Source organism: Tachypleus tridentatus, unplaced genomic scaffold (genome assembly GCF_004210375.1).
Source record: "Tachypleus tridentatus isolate NWPU-2018 unplaced genomic scaffold, ASM421037v1 Hic_cluster_1, whole genome shotgun sequence".
In the NCBI taxonomy this organism is placed as follows: domain Eukaryota; kingdom Metazoa; phylum Arthropoda; class Merostomata; order Xiphosura; family Limulidae; genus Tachypleus; species Tachypleus tridentatus.
The window spans coordinates 15,484,552-15,507,869 of record NW_027467777.1 but is presented as its reverse complement, the minus strand read 5'-3'; the positions used below and the strand labels follow the sequence as shown (position 1 = coordinate 15,507,869).

General features: G+C 32.0%; 1 pseudogene across 1 annotated transcript; it reads right to left on the bottom strand.

Moving 5' to 3' along the window:
* Positions 1-1,919: 1,919 nt before the first annotated feature.
* Positions 1,920-18,479, bottom strand: LOC143241808 (S-adenosylmethionine decarboxylase proenzyme-like; annotated as a pseudogene). The gene is made up of 9 exons (XR_013022284.1): positions 18,265-18,479; positions 15,506-15,581; positions 14,120-14,147; positions 9,492-9,534; positions 9,090-9,154; positions 7,517-7,692; positions 6,689-6,763; positions 4,665-4,745; positions 1,920-3,626 (listed from the first exon to the last, which is right to left on the bottom strand). The product of XR_013022284.1 is annotated as an S-adenosylmethionine decarboxylase proenzyme-like (transcript).
* Positions 18,480-23,318: the final 4,839 nt, after the last annotated feature.

Below are 23,318 nucleotides of genomic sequence, written 5' to 3'. Positions count from 1 at the left end.
AATTTCCTTTGAACTACGTTTTTAGAATGGTAAACTAGTGGCCTCTAGTGTATTCCTGAAGAATCTCGAAAAATATTTTGTAAATACAGAAATATGATTGTTTCCGTCCACCCTAAATATATGTTTGCAAAATATGGAACCGATATTTCAAATAATAACTCATTTTCCATAAAAAAATCCGTTAATTTCTTTTACAGAACTGTTGAAGTTCGTATTGTACTAATTTACCGGTAGGCTTAAGGCAATATACTGTTGATGATTGAGGCTGATTCTTTAGTATTTGTTTAATGTATCAGATTGTTAACAACAAGTATTTTTTAATTCGTCTATTAACTTGTTTGTTTCGTAATATCACAGCGGAAGGTCTACTTTTGTTATATCTCAATCACAATTAATAAACAGCTTGATAACAATTACCTAGGCCTAGATAGATCGATTCAGTAAAATATTTTTGTTTTTAGTGTCTCATCTGCACAAAAAATAATAATCGTGGAACTGTTCTTCACATAATGCCAAACAAACAAGCCTGACAAACTGCGTCCTCACAAAACATAACGGGATAAAGAAATGAGAAGGTTTGATTGATTTAGTGTTTTATGGCACAAAGCAGCTAGGTTATCTGTGTCAAACATCCGGTAAAAAAGGTAAAAGTAAATTTAGCAAAATTCACAATAGGATATTACGGTAAAACAAAACAAAGTTTAAAAAACACATAGTATAAAACCAATGTTTACATTTAGTCTACAATGTTAAGAGAAAGCTACAGTAAAACAAGTTGTAAAGGACTTTCTGTAACATAATTGTAATTATCATAACTCACCAGGAAGACTAACAGGGGTAAAATCACCAAAACTGTAAGTGGATAACTGTTACTTATGTGGAATTCTTCAGGTATCCCAATGTGCAAAGTGTCAGTACATTAATGTAACATTTAGTACAATTCATTTCATCAGGTGTTATGTTATTCCTTTCCCACTGTCTTTATTACCATCATGGGTATCCATGGTACCCAAACCAGAATCTCTGAATGGTACACTTTATCAACACTAACAAAGTTTCTTGCATTTCAAGATTCCTTGGCATCATGTAAAAAAACAAAAGAACTGTTTTCCAGAATTCATATTTTTAAAAAATTTAGATAAAATTATTTTAACAGGAACAGTGAAATTATGGTGTTTTCAACTTACAATTTATTCCAGCAATGACAATAACTGCTAAGATACAAGAATAATCAGACAATTTCTGTACATTCCACTAACCAGATGACCATATATATTGTTTTGGAGAAGTTGGGTAAATTTTTGAACGAGAGAGTTCTTTAAGTGTATTGTTGAGCATGTTTGTATTTGCTTACAGCAAAGCCACACTGGGCTATCTGCTGTGTCCATCAAGGGAATTGAATCCCTGATTTTAGCAATGTAAATCTGAAGACTTACTGCTGTTCCAGCAGGGGATGTGTATTCCAGACGCTAGCTGAACCAACCACCTGTTACAATTGGAAGACTTTCTCAATTTGATGTAACACAACACCACTTACACCATGAAGAAACTAAATTTGGAAATATTATCTATGAGGACTTCAAACTCTTCTGTGCCCCCCAACCACATTATAAACTGATGTTGTTGCTCAACTGGTATGATTACACATATGAGAGACCACACTTAGGCACACGTCTGAAGAGATGCCATCACAAGAATGGGGCCTAGTTTTCACAAGAATGCATGTGGTGTTTGATCAGTGGGATGTACACGTTTTCTTAGACCCTTCACAAGCTGCTTCTTATGCTCCACATGTTAAAATGTGCTGTGAAGAGGCATGTTTAACAACATATTGCAAGGTTTAAACTCTGGACCTTTCAATACGTAGATTGGTATACTATACTGGTACACACCTTGTTTCTTATTCAGAAGTACAACTGTTGTAGCAAAAACACTAGACTTTATTTATATTACTGAGCAATAACTACAATCTAATAAACCAAAAGACAGATCATAATATGAAGACATTGGAAAAAGACTGAACCACATTAAAAGCAACAAGAATATTGGAAAATTTCATCCAAAAAAAACCAAAGGCCCAGTTTCAAAATCATGAAAAACAACAACAACAAAAAACACACCACGTCTGGACATATCAAGATTTGAATATTTTTTAACTACTCGTGTAATAATGAAGTAAGAGTGCTGTTGATAATAATACATCTATATTAAGATAACATACAAACCAAACAGAAAAGATGTAAACTGTGCAGTATTCTATCTACTTCACAATCTAGAAATATAGCTAAGTCAGGTCAGTACAAGGTAAATTTTTTTGTTTTTTGTGGTTACACCAGCTTAACATCAGCAGCATATGCAATTAAATAAGAATTGTAAGAAACTGTTGAAGTGCACCAACAAAGCAAAGAACCTATCGATACCACAAGGTGAAGAGAGCTTCTAAACATATCAAATCAAATCCCAAGCTAATTTCATACAGGAGACGTTTAAAAAAAACGTTTAACATTACAAATTAATACGAAATTTTTTCAAAAAATAAGTCCATGATATAACAGGAATGACTTTGGTTCTTCTTTCATTTTAGCTGACGTACAATTTTAAAATAATCCCTTTCCTGGAGGAGCGTGTTTTGCAACTTTTACGACACAACCAGTCAACACACTGATGTGCTAATGACCTCCCAGTTTCAAATGTTTAAAGAATGCTAAAAGTGTAACAGTTGTACACATCTTTGAATGCTAGAAAATCACATCAAAATATCAGCAGTAGAGCCACAAACCAACTCTGATAACACCTGTGTTTAACTGTTACATGATCAGTTACACAATCAGTAAGAGTTAAAGGACACAAAAGCTAACAAACAATTTTAGGAAATTATTCCAAAAAACTGAAAGAAATTATCACCTATACTAAAAACATAGGTTTTTTTAACGAGAACACTGTAGTTAAATTTTTGCTAAAACTGCAGAATTCACTATCTCACAAGTAAACAAGTTGACATAACATAAAAGCAGGAAATTAGCCAGTTAATTGTGTTAATCATAAGGTTTCACTTGAACTCTACATAGTTTCTGATCTAAAATGCTGACAGACTCTGAACACTGTCTTTCTCAGATCAAAACGTTTCATAGGTCATGATCCTTTGTTAAACAGAAATGAGTAAACAAGTTCCCTCGTATGACAACATCTCTATTGTATACCACTTCCATCTTGGTGGTAAAGGAACCACCTACTTCCGAATCACGATAGACGTTCAGTCTGACATTCATGTGAGCAAACTGAACAAGTTTGAACTTAAACTCTGTATTTCCCCATTGGGCAAACCCGAAACAGGGGGGAAAAAACAACAACAAAAAATAATAAATTCATCAGGAAACCCTCTCCCACAAAAGGTCTGCTGTGATACAAAGTTCTACAAACATTAATCTGGTGGTATTATAAAAAGGAGATATAAAACACAAGATATGTCCAGACAGGTGGTACTTCAGGAATCAACTGGGAGCCTTTGCAAACAGTGCATAAGTAAGACTGTAATTCTTAAACTCGCACAATTGCCACTCCTTGCGTTGGTAGTTCTTGAAGTGACACTCCTGATACTCTGAAGGAACGTTAGCAACAACAGAAGCCTGAAAGACAAAACAGTTTCATGAATTGGATGACATAATGGGGGGTGGACAGTTTTAGTCTGGCAATTTTTTTTTTTTTTTAACTTTTCCAATTCAGTAATCTATTGAGTTAACATGTTTAATACAGTGAAAAAATTCTCTTCATTTAAATCTATTTTTACAGTTTACAGCATAGAAGAGAGTGAGTAGAATAATTGCCCTTTAGTTTCTCTGTGGGATAAACACAACATTATCAATTCATATATCACTTAATTTTTCTTCCCAGTTTATACCCTAAATGGGATTATAATGTTGGGTGGGTTTCTGAGCTTTATATCATGTTTTATGACTACATTTTTAATACACCTTTGTTACATTAAATCCACGTTTTAAAGCAAATTTTATAGATAAAGTGTAATACAAACAAAGGCAAATAGTCTGTTGTACAAAATAAACGTATACTCTTTGGAGTTCAGAACTGTTAGAACTTTTGAATAAAAAATTTCCTCCCATGAAAAAACTTTGTTATCAACTTTTCCCAAGAAGTCTAGAATAAGACTTAACTATTTTATAAATGTCATAAGGCTTTCTATAAAACCTGTTTTGACGTATAAAACTTCCATTTTACTAAGAAGCTTAAAAGAAAGAGTTCTGATGATAAAAGAAAGTTCTCACAAAATTAAATTTTATAAAAAAGAGAAAAACCAATAATAAACAATTGACCTTTTACCAACACATAAATATCCATGTTCAAATGAACACTTAAAACAAATAAAGTCAGATAAAGTTTTCACATGCAGTTTCTTTCAAATCAAATAAATTGCTCCTGTACTTTAAGCCTGAATTTTCGATCTGAATGGCACGCTACATGAGGTAAATAGAACAGAAGGAAAGTCATTCAACCAGTCACACTTCACCAAATGGCTCTCAGTACATCTTCAACTGTACTGCTTTACAAATTACAGACTCTTTGGTCCACAGACCAACACATTTTCTACTAGACTACACTCAGTCCACTCTAGGCTTAATGCAGGATGTGTGTGTATTAATCTAAATTACCTTGTTTGCAAATATGGTCAGAGTGAATTTTCCTGGGTTGAACATTTTCATCAGGCGTACAATCAGATCTTGATACGATTCCTGAATATGAGCAAAAAGTATGAAAACTGTTTTAATAACTCACCTATTTTGTATCATTTACAATTAATAATGATTACTTATCTCATCTGAAACAGTTAGCTGCAACAAGCCCATCTCTCATAGCAACACCTCAATCAACCCTCTACTTTTCCATCATCTTGAAATGTACAAAATACTAATTTTACATCAGTATCAGAATTTGTTACATTGTTGTTTTGACAAATGAATTCAGTTAACGGCATAAGCCATAGAAAGCACTTTATTCTCCAATTACCAGTTTAAGTTCATGTAACCTCTTTGGAAAATACTATTAGAAGTAGGGATTATATTAACCCTTTTGCAATAGGCTTGGTATAATATACGAAGTTCCTCTACACATTTGCACTTCTTAAGTATTTCCACCATAACTTTTGATACAGCATGTATATCTTCACAAAATTTGGTAGACTTTTGGTGAAGATTACAAGTGTTTTATATGCAAAAAATCAGTTTTTAAAAAGAAATATTTTTACTAAAATTTGTTTGTGAAAGTAGTGTTTCATTACTAGTCTGAGTGCAAAGCTATTTCATATTATGATTAAAAATCTATTTTTCATCCAAAAAATCTCAAATATTATTTCCACAATTTCTTAAAACCTCCTAAGCACATTTCAAACATTTGTTTTCAGTAAGATTTTAATGTTATTTTCTATACACTATCTATATGGGGCCTTTCACCTGACCAACCTCATAACCATCACAAAAAATAAATATAAATTTTCCTTTTGTCATGCTGGAATGACATATTATAACAAGATTATACAAATGTTTCATTTCAGTAGCTTAAGTCTCATAATGCTATATATTTACACATGTATATTTGTTACATTTTGTATTATATTCACCTTCCACTTAGGCCTACATAATATTATACATCTTGCACTGATGAAGTGCACATGCACTCACGCTACAAATCTCGTAATATAAAACTGACCTTTAGTGTTCCCCGTTTTGGCTGTGTTTTAGTGGACTAGTATTATACAAGTCACATTTCAACCGCTATACATAGATTAAACTCATTTTTCTTAAAATATAAAACAATAAATCACGAAGCAAACAATTATTTCTTCTCACTACAACCTTTGAACATGTCTGTCCGTGTCTATATGTATTTATTTCAGTGGAATAAACAAAAACGATAAGTTACCATACTGTTACTATAGAATCCCACTCTAACTGTATAAAATTTATTAAGCTTAGTAACTAAGATGTATTTAGGTTTAAAAAACATGAAACATCAAGCAAATTAAAAGGCACAACCTACCTTCTTGAAATCTTGGTTTGAAAGAACATGTTAGCCTTTTCAAAGATTAATATGGCTGAGAAAACCATTAGGGGGACATCCTAAGTTTCTGACTGGTTATTCACATGATATATTGAAGAAGTGTATAAAGGACCATTTCCAAAAATAGAAAGAGGTGAATGGGACCACCATGTATGATTTAGTAAATCAGCCATATCTCAATAAAATACAAACATACAAGGTTCTTATTTTATATTCTAGCTTGTTAATATTGGTAATTTGAATTCCTGATTTGTACAAAACTATAGACTTAGTATTTTGACATCAGAAACATCTAATGATTAATTCACTTAGAAAATATCAAAGTTTTTAGTATGATAAAATTTTACAAGCTGTTTTTTACTATTTACTTTTTAACTTGTGAACAATGTCAAGTTTTGAAACAGGTGTCTTTGTAAGACAATAGAGATTTACTTATGTTCATGATCACATACAACATTTGAGATATAACATGAATGTACATTAATCTTTAATGATCATTTCTCACTGTCACAGATGAAACATTTTATAGAAATAAATAGCTATCTAAACTTCATATTGTTTGCTTGCGAGTTTTAAACACAGCCAAAGGTTCATGCTAAACATGAGATCAAGAACTTACCTGTGGAGCATTGGTTTCAAAGCTAACATAAGAACAATGAGGCTCAGGCGTGACATGGATTGTTATATAATAGCCCTGTAAGGAAGAAATTGTCCAAAATAATTCTTTCCAAAATTATTTAAATTGCTAGACGATTTCTCACATGCACCTCTAATACATACATGCTCATTTATAAATATATTCCTATTTTAGTGTAATTAAATAATTACATGGATTGTTATATAATAGCCCTGTAAGGAAGAAATTGTCCAAAATAATTCTTTCCAAAATTATTTAAATTGCTAGATGCATTTCTCACATGCACCTTTAATATATACATGCTTATTTATAAATATATTCCTATTTTAGTGTAATTAAATAATTACATTCAAATAAAGCTAAATGAATAAAAAAATTATGAGGAAGGACTGCATTAAAAACAGCAAATCTCAGCCTCTGATTATTTATATTATAACCATAAATTCTTAAACCATAAACAAGACATTAAAATTAAACAAAATACACTGCATATTTTTTAAAATATCCTAGGGTATAAGCTACAACATGTGATTATTAAAATGAATCCTAGGTTTTGGAGGTGACTGCAGTAGTAGAACCCATTTTGCAGTGAGGATACACTGTCTATCAGTCTTAACTTCCAATTCACCAGTCTCACATATAAACACACACATTTCCATATTTATATTTTTGTCTTATTTTAATTTACTTAAAATTTATTCAGAAAAATTATAAACTAGAAGTTCAATGTAGAAACTTATAGGACAAATGTGTTAAGCCAACTTCAAATAATTTTAGCAAATTATAAATCTGTTATAGTTATGTACTCACTCCTTTCAGAAGACCATTCATTGAATATCCACAAGGATCAAAGAGAAAATCATCAATCACAACCCCAGGGAGCAGTGTGTCAATTCCAGATCGGTGAGTGGCTTCTTGAGCAGTACTGGAGACTTTCTTGGTGAAGATTCTCATTGTTTTAGAGTCCAATTGTTGCATAATGACTTGATTTAGTTCAGAAAAGTTATCAAAAGTATCTAATGGACTACCAACATTGGTCTAGGTAATTTTTCACTAAGATGGTAAAAGTCCAAACCAACAATAATTTTACTAACAATTCTATAACCTGAGAGGTAACCGTAAAATATTAATAACTAATAATACCAATGTGTGTCATTGTACATATTATCATTCAAAGAACATTTAACACAAATTACAGAACAAGCAGTCCTTGTATTACACAAAAATACATAGATATTTGCCAAACAACAATTCTAGCTAATATTATACAATTTACAATGTCATATCTGTGTGCATGTAACTGAATCACACCAGAAACAGCCCGTGTCATGATACTAAAATAGATAAATTTTCACATCCACCAATCTAAGTTAATATAGATTATACAGTTTTGTTTTGAAAATACAAATTTTACATTTTGTATAATGAAAGTCTACCAATAAATTTAAATGTTCTTGTAGTGTTGTTTTGTTGTTTTTTGTGTGTGTGTATAATGCTATACTCAGATCTGTTCTTCATTAATTAACTTTGTAGCTTATGAGTCTTGCAAAGACACAGCAAGGATTTAATTTGACTCTTAACTTCCAGTATTTATAAATTACATAGGAATAAGTTTTTTTACTTTTTTTATTTTTCCCACAACAGTTTTTGAAACTTGCGTATGGTCCCAACAGGGATTATTTATGGGTAATGTGTCCCAGTAGCTATTTATGGGAACATTCTAAGGCAAAACTAGCACAAGAATATCTTAACATTTGATTTGTCCAATTGATATTAAATACTCTTAAAATATTATTGGTTCATACATAAACATTTCTAAGAAGGTTTAGTCATAGTATATTAGAATGAAATACAAAAGACCACTTCAGCAGCATGAAAGTTGAAATGAAGTTTAATTACCTAAATTTAAAAGTTCTGTAGTCTTCTGCTGATTGTTTAGTCTTTTGAAAAACCAGTAGAGTTACCTTCACATGTAGCACAGATTCATTTTGGCACTGCCAATTATTTTGAACATACTGAGGGTGGGACTACATCACATTCACCTAGCTTGTTGAACAATGCTCAAATTGTCCTCGAATCTGAGAGTTCTTCTAAGTTATCTTCTGATCGTTGATCTGACACAAGCAGCTCCATAGGTGAAGCAACAGAGTTCAAAATGATACAAGCCTGTTAGAGAACTGCATTTAATGTTTAAAAGAAGTCAAAACTAAACAATCAGCAAAGTGCTACTGAACTTAACTCCAGTAGTACCTTCTGCTATGACAATCAAAATATTTGGATCAAACACCTGACAATCTTTTAACTTTAGTTGAGTTGTTTCCTAAATATTTTATCTGGAGTTATCACATTTAAATATAAGTACAATATCAGTAAAAGGATATTTCCAAAGTCTGATCTGGGGCTTGAACACCCACAAAATTATCAGAAGGGTTTAATGTGTACAAGTACCTACAAAGGAAGATAAGATGTTATATTAAAAGGTAATCTTTAGGGGTAAAACTCAACTGGTTAACTTTACAAACGATATTTTTAACTGATAATACACAATGCTGTTGGTCTATACTCTGTCTTTAATTTTTATCTACACAAGAAAAATACAATATCACAGAAAAAGATATGGCTTTATTGGAAACAAACTAAAATAAAATAAAGCAATGCTTTAAATGATGTCTTCCAATAAAATGGCAAAAAATTTAAAACACCTAAAACATCTGAGTTTCTGCAATAAGAACTTTTCATAATTTTCTTAAAATAACTGATATAAAAAATACACCCAGAAGCTTACCAGCAGTCCTGGTTGACTCGACCCAAACAATAAGCAGCTCCATCTATAATTAAAAAAAATAAATGGAACACAAAACATAAGAAAATTAAAAAAGTAATAATAACAAAATTCAGATTTTTGTTTTGGTTATGTGTGATTAAAAAGATAATTCCATGTCTTAAGTCATTTATATATCACACACTAAACTTCAAGGTAGTTTCACTTCAAGATAAATGTTAATTATAACTTTTTTTTTTTCTTTTTTTGGAAAACTCGACAAAGGAGCACAGCCTGAACACTTCGAAAAGAGAATGCTTTGTATGGAAGTAATTTCTTTTTGAGAGGCTAGTTAAGATAAGGTATGTTTGTATGCTCTATTTAGTAGACAGAGAATAAGACTGCATCTCCAAAGAGAAGGGTACAAAACAGTAAAGTAATATTTATTTAACTATCTAAGGATATCCACCCACTGTACCCTAACTTCTCACGAACTCTTAGGAGATTAAACACCCTTATCACAAAATAGTCGAAAAATTTATACAACATTTACTGTCCCCAAATTAACCTGAAAGCTATTATGAAATCCAATTTCAGAGTAAAAACTTTTTACACTACGAAGATCATTTGCAAACTGCCCATTGTTTACATCTTGTCTGCTTAAGCTGTTAGGCTTCCTAAGTCATTTTAAGAGTACAAGTATATGAACACATGAGCATAGCTACAAAAACTGGAAGGAAGATAACAAATTCTCAACTCTGCCATCTCACAGCATGAAACAGAAAGATGAGATCCAATTTCTCAAACTTTTAAAACTCTTTCACAGCTAAACACAACACTGAATTTCTTATAAAACAAACATTATACATAAACACTTTTTTTCAATCCCTGAATAACTTACATTCTTCACAAGATTAAAACTTAACTATTTCATTTGCACCACATTTCTTCATAATTTTTACCTTCAAACTCTTTACTCCTTATGTACATATTGTTGTTGTAATTACAAATACTGTGTTTGTTTTGTACCTATAAATTAATGATGGAATTCTGGTTTATTCTGAAACATTTAATAAATGTATTCTATTATCACTTTCAGGTTGTGATTTAGTATTAAAATGAATACAAGTAAATTACAATCCATTAGTTTTTTTATCAAATTCTTTATCTAACCAGTTTGTAGCATTAAAGGCTCTAGTTTGAAAAAACTAGAAAAAAGCAGAAAACTATTTTTAAAAAGTATTACATTTAAAGTTTAAAAATTTATGTTTTATATAAATTAATTTTTCCCAATTATATCCGGTTTTAAACCACTGTTCACAAAACTGAATAATAATATTTTAAATCAAATTCCAATTAAAGTCTAACAAAAATTAAAATATCTTTTAGATTACTGTAATACAATAAACAAATACCACAGGAAAAGTGTTTTAATTAGTCTATCCTGAAAGACCTTAATGCTTTTTATTTGGAATTATCTAGAATATATTTAAAATGTGACAAAGCTTCAGGACTCCTAATTATTAAATGTCCCTTCTCCTAACAACTTTCAACTGAAATTTAGAAAAGCATTAAAACAGTCAAGTAATTTCCAAATATTCTTTCTAGTTCACTAAATATTTCAAGACATAAAAAAACTTTATTTCAAAGTTCAATTTAAAAAATAAAAATTACAGAAATAAAAATGTTCACTTATTTCAAACCTACAAATATATTTAAAAATGCTTTGTTTTTAAATAACCATAATTGTTCCTTGGAGTTATCTAGATGTACCTATGGTATATTCTAAATTAGGCACCAAACCTCTCGACTCCTGTTTATGAAACACATTGCATAATGTATTGTGTAGTTTTACGATTAGTATCAAAATTATCTTAAACTTGGTGTTAAAGACTTTTTAATTAGGTTTTTATTTAAAACATTTGCAATACAAATAGTTAGTGTAAAATAAAAAAAATGAGAAAATTCGCCAATTTTAGGTAATTTTAAGCTTGAATTTATTACTTTTCAAAAACAGAGGGAGTGAGAAACTAGCTTTGCATACAACACTAGAAATGAAAGAGCCAGTGGATGTTGAGGGCACAAAACTTGGATTGTTGGAATAATCAAAAATAGGAATAATTATGAAAAGACATTTCAATCAGCTGATTATTTTCACAAGTTGTCACACTAACTGATTAAGTTATTTCAACTTAACTGAAAATGAGAAAAATTAAATAACAATACTTCAATTACTTATATAGTTGGTTTAATTAAAAACAGTAGTAAACAAATTTTAGTTAGTTTATTATTTTGTGACAACTGTTTTAATTATACTTTTGATAATTAATAATCTATTGTACGAGTAGATGAGGAGTAGAGAAATATACATGTAAAAATGGTCGGTTTGGGTTGAGAAAGTTTTTATATAGAGGAGCGAACAACATTTCGACCTTCTGTGGTCATCATCAGGTTAACAAAGAAAGAAAGAGGTAACTGACTCATGGCTGACCACATGTTTGAAGGGGGGCTGTGTAATTGCGTGTAGGAATGTAGAGGGCATGCTAAGATGTTTGATTATATTTATTAATATAGATATAAAGGATTTCCTTTGTATTGGTTTATTTTGGGCTTGAGTTGTTGTACAAGTAAGGCTTCTTTAATTTTGCGTTTGTTTCTTAATTTAGTATTCGAGTGTTTTCTGTGGTTATGCTGCGTTTATTTGATTTTCAGTGTTCGAAAACGTGTGAAGGTGACTTTTTGCGTTCTTTGAATCTGGTTCCCATTTTTCTACTTGTTTCTCCAATATAGAAGTCGTAGCAGTTATCACATTGTATTTTATAAATAATGTTGGTGTTGTGTTTGTCAGTGTAGTTTTTACATAGTATAGACCGTAGTTTTAGCCTGGTTTCTGAATAAATTTGGTATTAACTGGAATGTCATATTTTGTTACTATTTTTTTGCAAATGTTGGTTATTTTGTGCTGATGTTGGGAATATATGGTATGCAGCAATATATGGTTTCATGATTTTAACTTCTGGTTTCTTAGTATGTTGAGTTGTCCATAAACAGTATGGGCATTCTCCAAATATGCAACATCAGCCAGCTCATTCAAAGACTATTTTAATTTCACGTCTAATCTTAATCAACTTAATCATAAAGCCTTAATGGCCAGTTTTGATGTTATATCCCTCTTTACAGAAATTCCAACTGCTGAAGCCTGCACGATAGCCTTAGAACTCTATATCTGAGACCCTAACCCATCTATAGACATTTCCAGCAACCAATTAGCAACCCTCATAAAATTTATTATGATGAAGACAAACTTCTTGTTCAACAACCACAACTACATACAAACAAATGGCCTAAGCAAGGGCAACCCAGTATAACCAGTTCTAGCCAATATTTTTATGACAGAAGTTGAAACACAAGCAATTAACACAGCATTACAGCCACCACTATACTGCTGGTACAGAATGTAGATGACCCTATTGCAGGATTCAGATCTGCAGAACACACACTTAATTTTTCAATTACACTTAACTCTATACATCCCAACATTAACTTCACATGTGAACAGGAAGAAAGCAATCAAATATCATTTCTTAACCTCAAAATTACAAGAACCGATACACAATTTAAAACACATCTACTGAAAAATCACCTACACTCAACTATACATTCCTTGTGACTCAGCACATGAAACAAAACAAAACAAAACTCGACATACTAAGAAAGAAAATAAACACAGCCTTTATATAAAACTATACTCACCAGATAAAATTAATGATGAATTAGACAAAATAAAACAATACTTCATCAACAATAAGTTTCCTTCACAAACAGTAGAAAACATTATAACGCGACACACCTAGACAAAAAGCAAAATCAGCTAACAAAAGTAAATATATCCCACAAAATAAAATACATGAAACCATACACTGCTGCATACCATATATTCCTGACATCAGCAGAAAATAACAAACATTTGGCAAAAACTAGTAACAAAATATGACATTCCAGTTAATACCAAATTTATTCAAAAACCAGGCATAAAACTGAGGTCTAAACTATGTAAAAACTACATTGACAAACACCGCACCAACATTTCTTAAAAAATAAAATGTGATAACTGACACGACTTCTATGTTGGAGAAACAAGTAGAAAATGGAAACCAAATTCACAGAACACAAAAGTCACCTTCACATGTTTTGAACACTGCAAGTCAAATAAACACAACATTACCATAGAAAACACCCAAATATTAAATAAACATAAAAAAAATGTTAAATTAAAGAATCCTTACTTATACAACAACTCAAGTCCAAAATAAACCAATACAAAGGAACACCTTTATACCTATATGAATAAATATAATCAAACATCTAAGCATGCCCTCTCCATTCCTACACTCAATTACACAACCCCCTTCAAACATGTGGTCAGCTATCGGTCAGTTACCTCTTTCTTTCTTTTAGAACCTGACGATGACCAAAGAAGGTCAAAACGTTATTCATTCCTCTACATAAAATTTTCTCAACCCATACCAGCTGTTTTTACATGTATTTTGTGCCAGTTAATCATCCATTTCTTTACAGCACATTATTGGACTTTACTGGAAGTTTGTTTATAGCTGGTATATTTGTACTAATAGAATTAGCATTATATTTACCTTCAAACAATCCATCTAAAACACTGACCTAGAAAAAGAAACAAAAACATCTTAGATAACATTGCCCAACAGAATTTTGGTTTATCACAAGTGACTAATTTAATGTTAAAATTTTTTTTTAGAATTAAATGAAAAAGAGTTAACAAATGGTACATTTGCACTGGTGATGTATACTTATATGCACATATGAACACAAATTAAAACTAAATACCCTAGGTAAACACATTATTGTGATTCTTTTTAAAAATAAAATAAACTATTTTATCTAGAACCTTGAAATAGCATATCACAAAAAACTTGAAACTTTAACACTATAAAATATGTTTCATTCTTAACCTAAAAAAGAATTAAAATCAAAATATTTAATTAAATTTGGAATGATAAAACTAATTGGATTCCACCTGCTAGCACTATGAAAACTGAACAATTGTTAATCTAATTTACAATAAATAAGGTATTTTGACAAAAGAACACCATTAGAGTAAATCTCTAATGATTGCAAGTTTGTTTAATAACAGTTGTTATAAAGCCCTTAAATAAATCTAATGTAACTGCTGGAATTAATATACATTCCTTTTTTTTTTTTTTTTTACCCTCACATTTCACACAGAGCAAGAAAATCACAATTTTTCATAATGGAATTTCACTTAGGTAACCATCTTCCTCTTCCAGAATGCTTAAGAATGACTTCACTTTTTTATAAAGCCAAATGAGTCATTAAAGATACTAGAAATATATCTGATACACATATAAACAGTACATCTGGCAAGTAGCCTTGAATCCTTTTAATAGTTTAGCTTGTTCTTTATTCTAAACAGAATCTACAAAAATAACTTCCAACGAGTTGTAGAGGCCTTGTAAAAAAATCACATCTTATGTGATGGTAACAAACACGCACATCTACCTGGCAGCACACTGGTATTACAGACTCGCCCAAAACAGTGTAGTTGTCTCTAGCACTAAAATGGTTATGGAGTATAATAGATTTTGAGTACTATATATTTTAACTCTAATTATAGTTACTCATTAATGTTGAATAGCATTTCATAGGTTTTCACTACTTGAAATCTACAAATGGTGAAGAGCTATTAAGGAACATACTGTATTAACATTTTCATAAAACTGAAGAATCATTGTGTATCAGTTTTGAAAAAAAATAATAGGATTCAAAAGTATTTATATACTAGTGTCTTAAGTACCTCCACACACAACCTTTTAGAAATTCATTCTCTAAGGAGCTAAGATGGCAGATCTATTCTAATTGTACACCAATAAAATAACTAATTTTAAAATACTGTACTTTAGACATTTCATATCACGTGGTCAATAACATAAAACCTTATGAAATAAAAAGAAATGTTTTCTAGCTGGAAGAAGAAACTATACCTCATCTTCAAAACTTGTATGTGGTTGCAGCTGCAGCTCTGGACGTATAAAAGTTCTTTCTGGAGTAGAAAATATCCTAAAAAAACAATAATATATTCATACTTTGATTTATAAGTCTATGGTTTAAATATACTCACTAATTCAATAGGTGCACACTGGAAGATGGAAATAAAACTACGACTCATTCACTAATGACTTGTATGTTCATTTGAAACCAACAGAGTTGAAAGCTTGGGAATTGAGGTTATATTATTACATCTCTTCCTGTTTTCTAATGAAAATTATTCAAAATTTACATTGTTGCCCAGCTGACATTAATATTATGACAACAAATTTAGACAACTTGAATTTACTGTAAGAATAAGACTGATGTTATAACCAACTGACCAAGTTGGACAGTAAGTGGAATTTGATAAACCAACTGATTGTCAGGCACATTAAACAATTAAATTCAAATCAGTTGATTATTCTCATGTGAAACATGTATAATTGACACAACAGTATTGGTAACACTAATTTGTTGATTGTTTTTATTAGTCATAATGCTAATTAGCTGAAAGAATAAGAAACACTTATTTTAATTATTTGATTAAGTAACAATAACTAATGTAATTAATGCTAATAGGTGACTGATTAATCATAACAGCTCTAAAAGATGTCTACATTCAGGATTTGAAATTTCTCCAATTCTTCAACATAACATATGAATAATTTAAGTTCCAGTGCCAGTAAAAACAAGTTGTTCCTCATAGTTGCTTTAGTTTATCTGAATTTACCACAAAACTGATCAACTACTACCTGCACTAGTAGTTCCTAATGTAGGAATGATAGACGAGAAGGAAGGCAGCTTGTCAATATTAACCACCAAAATGTCCTGTGCTATTCTTTACCAACAAATAATGGGATTGCTTGTCACATTATGACACCCTAACAGCTGAAAAGGTGAGCATGTTTACTGATGAGAATTTGAACCTATAACTCACAAACTGAGTTGAGCTCTCAAACTACCAGACCACAAATATCAGATAAATTTTGTAGTATCTGCCTATAAGGATCTGAATACAATATTTCTTGTCCACAGTGTATAGGTATAATGCTTCAAATGAAAACAAAGGGGAGGAAAAAAATTTATGAAACACTTTAAACCCAACATTTTTTCTCGTGAGGGGGGGCCCATTCCATGCTCCTTGCAAAAAAAAAAACACTTTTGAAAGTAAGCTACGCTGAATTTTTTATGTTTTTTGGTCACAACATGATAAAAACCTTACAACCCAAGTGCTTTCAAAAAGGTGAACCTTTCTTCTTCAGAGGAAAACTGGAAATATATATCCAAGGTGTGATGACCTCAAACTTTAGTGTAAAGTCACTAAATTTGGTTAATTTGAGAGTTCTGTGCTTTTTAGTACATTCATTTATCAAAATTGTAAAGCATAGCTGGAAAGCATAGTTTAAAGTTTGTTGACTATTGTGCCTAGAGTATTTCTTGGTAAATCACCCTTTCTAACGAGCTGTCCTCATTCTGACTTCACTGGTTGGTTAACTCCTTACAAAATATTTAGTTTCTATTTATTTCTGTAACAAACCAAAATGTCTTTTTAACTTAATTATGTTTTAAATGCAGGAAGTTAACTTCTTTTTACAAGATTTTTCAAAAACTGAATTAAAATTTCCTAACCCTTACTTCGACAAACACTTGATAACCTTTGTCATTTATAAAACGTCTTCCACCTTCAAATGAATGTTCTTTAACTGAAAAATCTTCCTCAGAACATGCCGTTGTTTATCATCAGGATAATTTATTAAAGTTTAATCACCCAAAACTGTGGGAGTTGCACAAAATACAGAGAATTTTTCTGGCACAAGTCACTGACACAAGCTCAAAACTAAGTATTTTTCCAGTATGCTGCTGGAATGGTAATATAAAGCAATTACCACACACACACACACACACCTAAAAATCACTTTCTCCAGATACTATTGCAACCATGGGCAACATTAAAATGTTGGAAATATGTTGAGTGGCAGAAATTTTCCTCCCAAGAAAGAGATTTTAGCCTTCAAATTATAGACTCATTTTCATACTAACCACAACCAACAGGGTCCAAATATTTCACAATACAGAACAGCTTTAAACTTTTGTCTACTGTGATCCCTTGATGTAAACAGAATCAACAAAAAACATCTAGGAACAATCATTAATTGTTTATGTGCAATACGGAGAATAAATTAACAATTATAAGTGGAATCACTTTTGTTTATGGTATATGTTTAAAGCTTCTTACACAACTTCATAGCATACAGCAACAAACCTACAAATTGGTCTTACATAATCAATGTTAAAAAAGTGACAAAGACATCAACAGCAATTAAGGTTACACATAATTTTAAAATATGTACAATTAAAAAATCTAATTTTCTTAGGGTTAATGTACAGACTGTACTTATTAGCAATTAACAGCTCCCACATTTCATTACGTTACAGCATTATACGGCTTTATTTCATTTTTGTTAAAAATTTTAATTAAATAGCAAACACCAGAAACAAGTCAGTGACACAAAACATTGATACTTCATGATAATAAAGTAAAACACTCAAAATTACAACTACATAAATAATGAACTGTAGGAAAACAACAAAAGATACATTCAAGATTATGAAACTATTCTGATGACAAAATAAATACTTTGGTTCCATTGGCAACAGGTTTGCTATGCAACAAAACTTTTAGGTTGTGCATCTGAAAAAGAATCTGGCTTACCAGAACTTCATCAAATCCTGTATATTCCTGCACCAAGTACAGCAAAGGTTGAACGGCTCTCAGTAGTGTAGTGGAACCACAGGTCTTCAAAATAAAGTGACTCTTGGAGACAAACATGCTGCTCTCGCTACAAAATAACATCAAAAAACTCAGTACAGGTCACAGCAAGAAGGTGGAGACTTACCTCGCTGAACGCCGTAGGGTCGGTGCAAAGACTGCACTCAGCAGTAACAGCCCTGACACTACGCCACGTGCCAGCACTAAATGCATTATTTCTCGTTTTTTCTTTTGTGTTAAAAGTTTTAATGAAATAGCAAACATTAACAAAAAAAATAAAAAACCAAATAAAAAAAAAAACCATTAAGACTACATGGAGCCCCCCAAAAGTGGATATGCATCACTTCAGGTATGTTGCATACTAACAAGTATTGAATAGCAAAGTTTTTTTTTGTTTGTTTTTTTATACATAACTATTTTAACTAATACATTTATGTGCAAAATTAAAAACAACAACCATGTATTACTATTAATCTATTATTCAAAAAAATTCAAATCAACCTAATAAAAGTTGCACACTTTATCACAATTAGATTTGTTTTTTTATTAAATAAAATATTTACTTGTATAAAATCACTTTTATAATGTATTTAACCAACATACATTATAATCTCAAAAGAAACCTGGAGTGAACAATATATACAGGCACATGCAAATCAATGTCCAGGCAATGTTAACATTTTCATATCTTGTTTATGAAAAGCTCAATACCGTTATTACTTTAAGTATTTGTACACATCTAGACCATTGTAGAATTAAAATAAAAATTGTACAGTTAGTAATTTGCTGAATGTTAAGTTTATACTGTCCTTTAATGATGTCTTGCTTTACCAGTTATCTCACACTAAGCCTAGCTCATTTACAAGTTAAATTAATCTCCTTACCAGAGTGTATTGGAATAAAAATTGACTTTCATTCAATAGGACTGATAAATTTCAAGTATAATATATGTAAATTTATAATTAGATATATATAAAAAGGGGGGAGTATTTCTTGCACCACGATGAAATGACAAACTTATGAAAAACATCTGTGCAGGCTTTAGATGCAATATAACTGATTTTTTCAGTTACAAATTTTTACAATGTGCTGAACTGTTTAGATATACTTTAATAATTATTCATGGTTCAAAAGCCGTTAGACAATATTATCAAAGCAGTTTATAAAGGGCAATTATTGGCCATTTATTTTGAGTTCAAGTAAAATGACAAAAGGTTGTTTTGAAATTAGTTACCAATATCTGTTCTTTCCTATATTATTGTCATTAAACAACACAGGAAGTATTGTGTCAAACATATACCACACATGGAAGTGAAAATAACATTACACTCCAGCAAAATAAAAATATATAATCCTGCAAATTTTTAAGATGACACAGAATATGAAATCCTGATTTATGTTTAATTCTAATTATAACACACAAAACAATGTTCATTAGCTTTATGTAATTTTTTAAACAAAAATTACAATACGCTTTTAAATCACATACAATTAAAGAAACAGCTACACATTAAGATATCTGTTGGTTAATAACATGATTATATCGCAGTTCCTGAAGGTAAATTATTCTAAGTTAAAATATATATCTTACACCAAGTTCAGGAATTTCCAAAGTCTGGACACAGAATACATTTTTCTTGGATACAATCCAAAATGTTGCCTAAAAAGTTTTATATTAGTAAACTTGAAAGCCTTAAAAAGGTAAAAGAAATCACTGATAATAACTACAACTTGTCAACTTGCTACTTAAATATTCAAGAATTTGAAAGTCATATCACTAAAAGTGCAGGTATGAATAGATACTAAGCCCTGTTGAAAATGCAGTCCACTTTTGGAGGTTTCCTTGAGCCCATAAAAACACTAGTGATAAAAATATTCAAATTTGGAAATAAAGTTTTAAACAGAATTTCTGAAAAGTACTGGCTCTATAACTGTGGGGATACAACTTATTAGCAAATCTATAGAAGGTTTTACTGCATGGTTTTACCTCCAAGAGGAAGAATGGAAAAGAGGGATGGACTGGGACGGATGCGGTGCACTACAGCTAAGGGCAACAAAGAACACAGAGGGGACGGAACGTGCTGATGCACCACAGCTGAGGACGACAAAGAACACAGAGGAGACGGAACGCACTGATGCACCACAGCTAAGGCGACAAAGAACACAGAGAAGACGAACGTCGATGCACCACAGCTAAGGGCTTACAAAGAACACAGAGAAGACGGAACGCACGATGCACCACAGCTAAGGGCTTACAAAGAACACAGAGAAGACGGAACGCACGATGCAACCACAGCTAAGGGCGACAAAGAACACAGAGGAGACGGAACGCGTCGATGCACCACAGCTAAGGGCGACAAAGAACACAGAGGGAGACGAACGCACGATGCACCACAGCTAAGGGCTCGACAAAGAACACAGAGGAGACGGAACGCACGATGCACCACAGCTAAGGGCTTACAAAGAACACAGAGGAGAGACGGAACGCACGATGCACCACAGCTAAGGGCGACAAAGAACACAGAGGAGAACGGACGATGCAACCACAGCCACGGGCGACAAAGAAACACAGAGGAGACGAACGCACGATGCACCACAGCTACGGGCTGACAAAGAACACAGAGGAGACGGAACGCACGATGCTACAGCCACGGGCTTACAAAGAACACAGAGGAGACGAACGCACGACGCACCACAGCTACGGGCGACAAAGAACACAGAGGAGACGGAACGTACGATGCACCACAGCTAAGGGCGACAAAGAACACAGAGGAGACGGAACGCACTGATGCAACCACAGCTAAGGGCTTAACAAAGAACACAGAGGAGACGGAACGCACGATGCACACCACAGCTAAGGGCGACAAAGAACACAGAGGAGACGGAATGTATGATGCACCACAGCTACAGGCTAACACAGAGGAGACGGAACGTCATGCACCACAGCTAAAGCCAAAGCACAGAGGAGACGAACGCACGATGCACCACAGCTAAGGGCTTAAAGAACACAGAGGAGACGGAACGCACGATGCACCACAGCTAAGAGCGACAAAGAACACAGAGGGGAGACGGAACGACGATGCACCAGCTAAGGGCGACAAAGAACACAGAGGAGACGGAACGCATCGATGCACCACAGCTAATACACAAAGAACACAGAGGAGACGGAACGTACGATGCACCACAGCTAAGGGCGACAAAGAACACAGAGGAGACGGAACATAAGGTGCACAACAGCTAGGTGCGACAAGAAACACATGGAACAGAATGTATAGTACACAACAGCTAAGTGCGACAAGAAAGAGATAGGATGCAAGTTACACACCAATAGCAATGCATGGGTGATGGAGTTATACTAAGAGATGAAATTCAGTTGAAATAAACAAACCACAGAACTTGTGCTAGACAGCTGTGTAGAAGTGCATTATAATTTGAAATATTAAATGTTATTTGATTACAACATGCACTGTACTTTAGTTATGCTTAACAATGCCATAAAATGCAAACTTGGCCTTGAAACTTGTGTTGTCTGAACTTCATTGTTATTACTTTAATTTATAACCAACAAATAGGATGCAGCAGTTCAAACTTAATTACATCTTTGAGGAAATTAATATACACACACACACACACGTATTATGTCAAATTTGCAATGCATAAATGTTAACTCAATTGTAAACACGCAGCTTTGAATGTCATAAATCATGCATCTTACTTTGTGAAACACAGCTATATAACAATATCATGTTTCTATTTTCAAGTTACTTTTCAATGCAAAAGACCAAATGTAACTAGCACAAATGACATGGTTTCATACAGAAAACAACTAAAATTTCATCTCTGTTAAGAACTCTGAAACTTAAAAGGTACCAACACCCCCCATTCCCCTCAAAGCTGATAAAACCTGCAATAACAGTAGTAAGAGTACTAGTGAACATTCTCTCTATAAAAAAAGGTAACCCAGTATCTGCTGTAATTTAAAAGTATATTTTCCAAAACTCCACTGTTTAAAGTGTAGTATTCAATCTGATGAATTTTCCAAAAGTAGTCAAAGAAAAAGTCTTTGTAAAAGGTTAACAAAACATTAAAACTGTAAAAAAAAAAAAACGTTGTGTGGCTTCAATTTTGTGCCTGGAATACGACTAAATGAATATAAAACTCCTGATTACAAAACATGGAATAAACTTTATAAATTACAGCAGTAGTGGACACTTCCAGTTTTGCATTTTTTTTAATCACATTAAAGTGTCATTAAACGAAGGGTCAATACCCACGGTTTCTCTAAAGCACCAGCCACCAAAGGCTGGACTGAAGCTCATCTCTGGCTTCTCACTGAGAAGAGGGAAGCAGGCCCATTCGAGTGCCTGCTGAAAAGGCTGCAGACAAATGAAAACAATCAGTGAAAAACATGAATGATGTTGTACAATCATATTTAAAGACATACAATTAAAATTTGAAATAGAACAAACAGTATATCGTGTTGTCAAAAGTGAAAATATTCAAGAAAACGTGCATGTTGTTATATCCATGTTCTAACATTAACCTCAACATTTTTTTTTAAATATGCACATTAATCTCTTGTACATAGATATAAATAAAAACACTAGAATTATCAGTTTTTTTATTTTGTGATAAATTATGGAATTGAATATTTCATTCTATTTAAATGAACACTATAATAAAAATCTTACCACAATAACCACTCAATAAAGTGGGAAAATGAGAGATAACAATGGATAACATTAAAAACTAAATTGTGACACTTTAGCTACATTTAATTAAGCTAAATTTTCAAATAACCTGTATCTCTATAGAAAGTTTAAAATATATTTTGTTTCAAACACACATCATTTGATCATAATTGTAACAACTTGTCACACAACAAAAATATTTTACTTGAAGCACCTATTCTTATGTATAAAAAAAAATAAGTATAATAGTTATGTATATATTCATACACTTGTTTCTATAATTACTTTTGTCATCTCACCCATCAA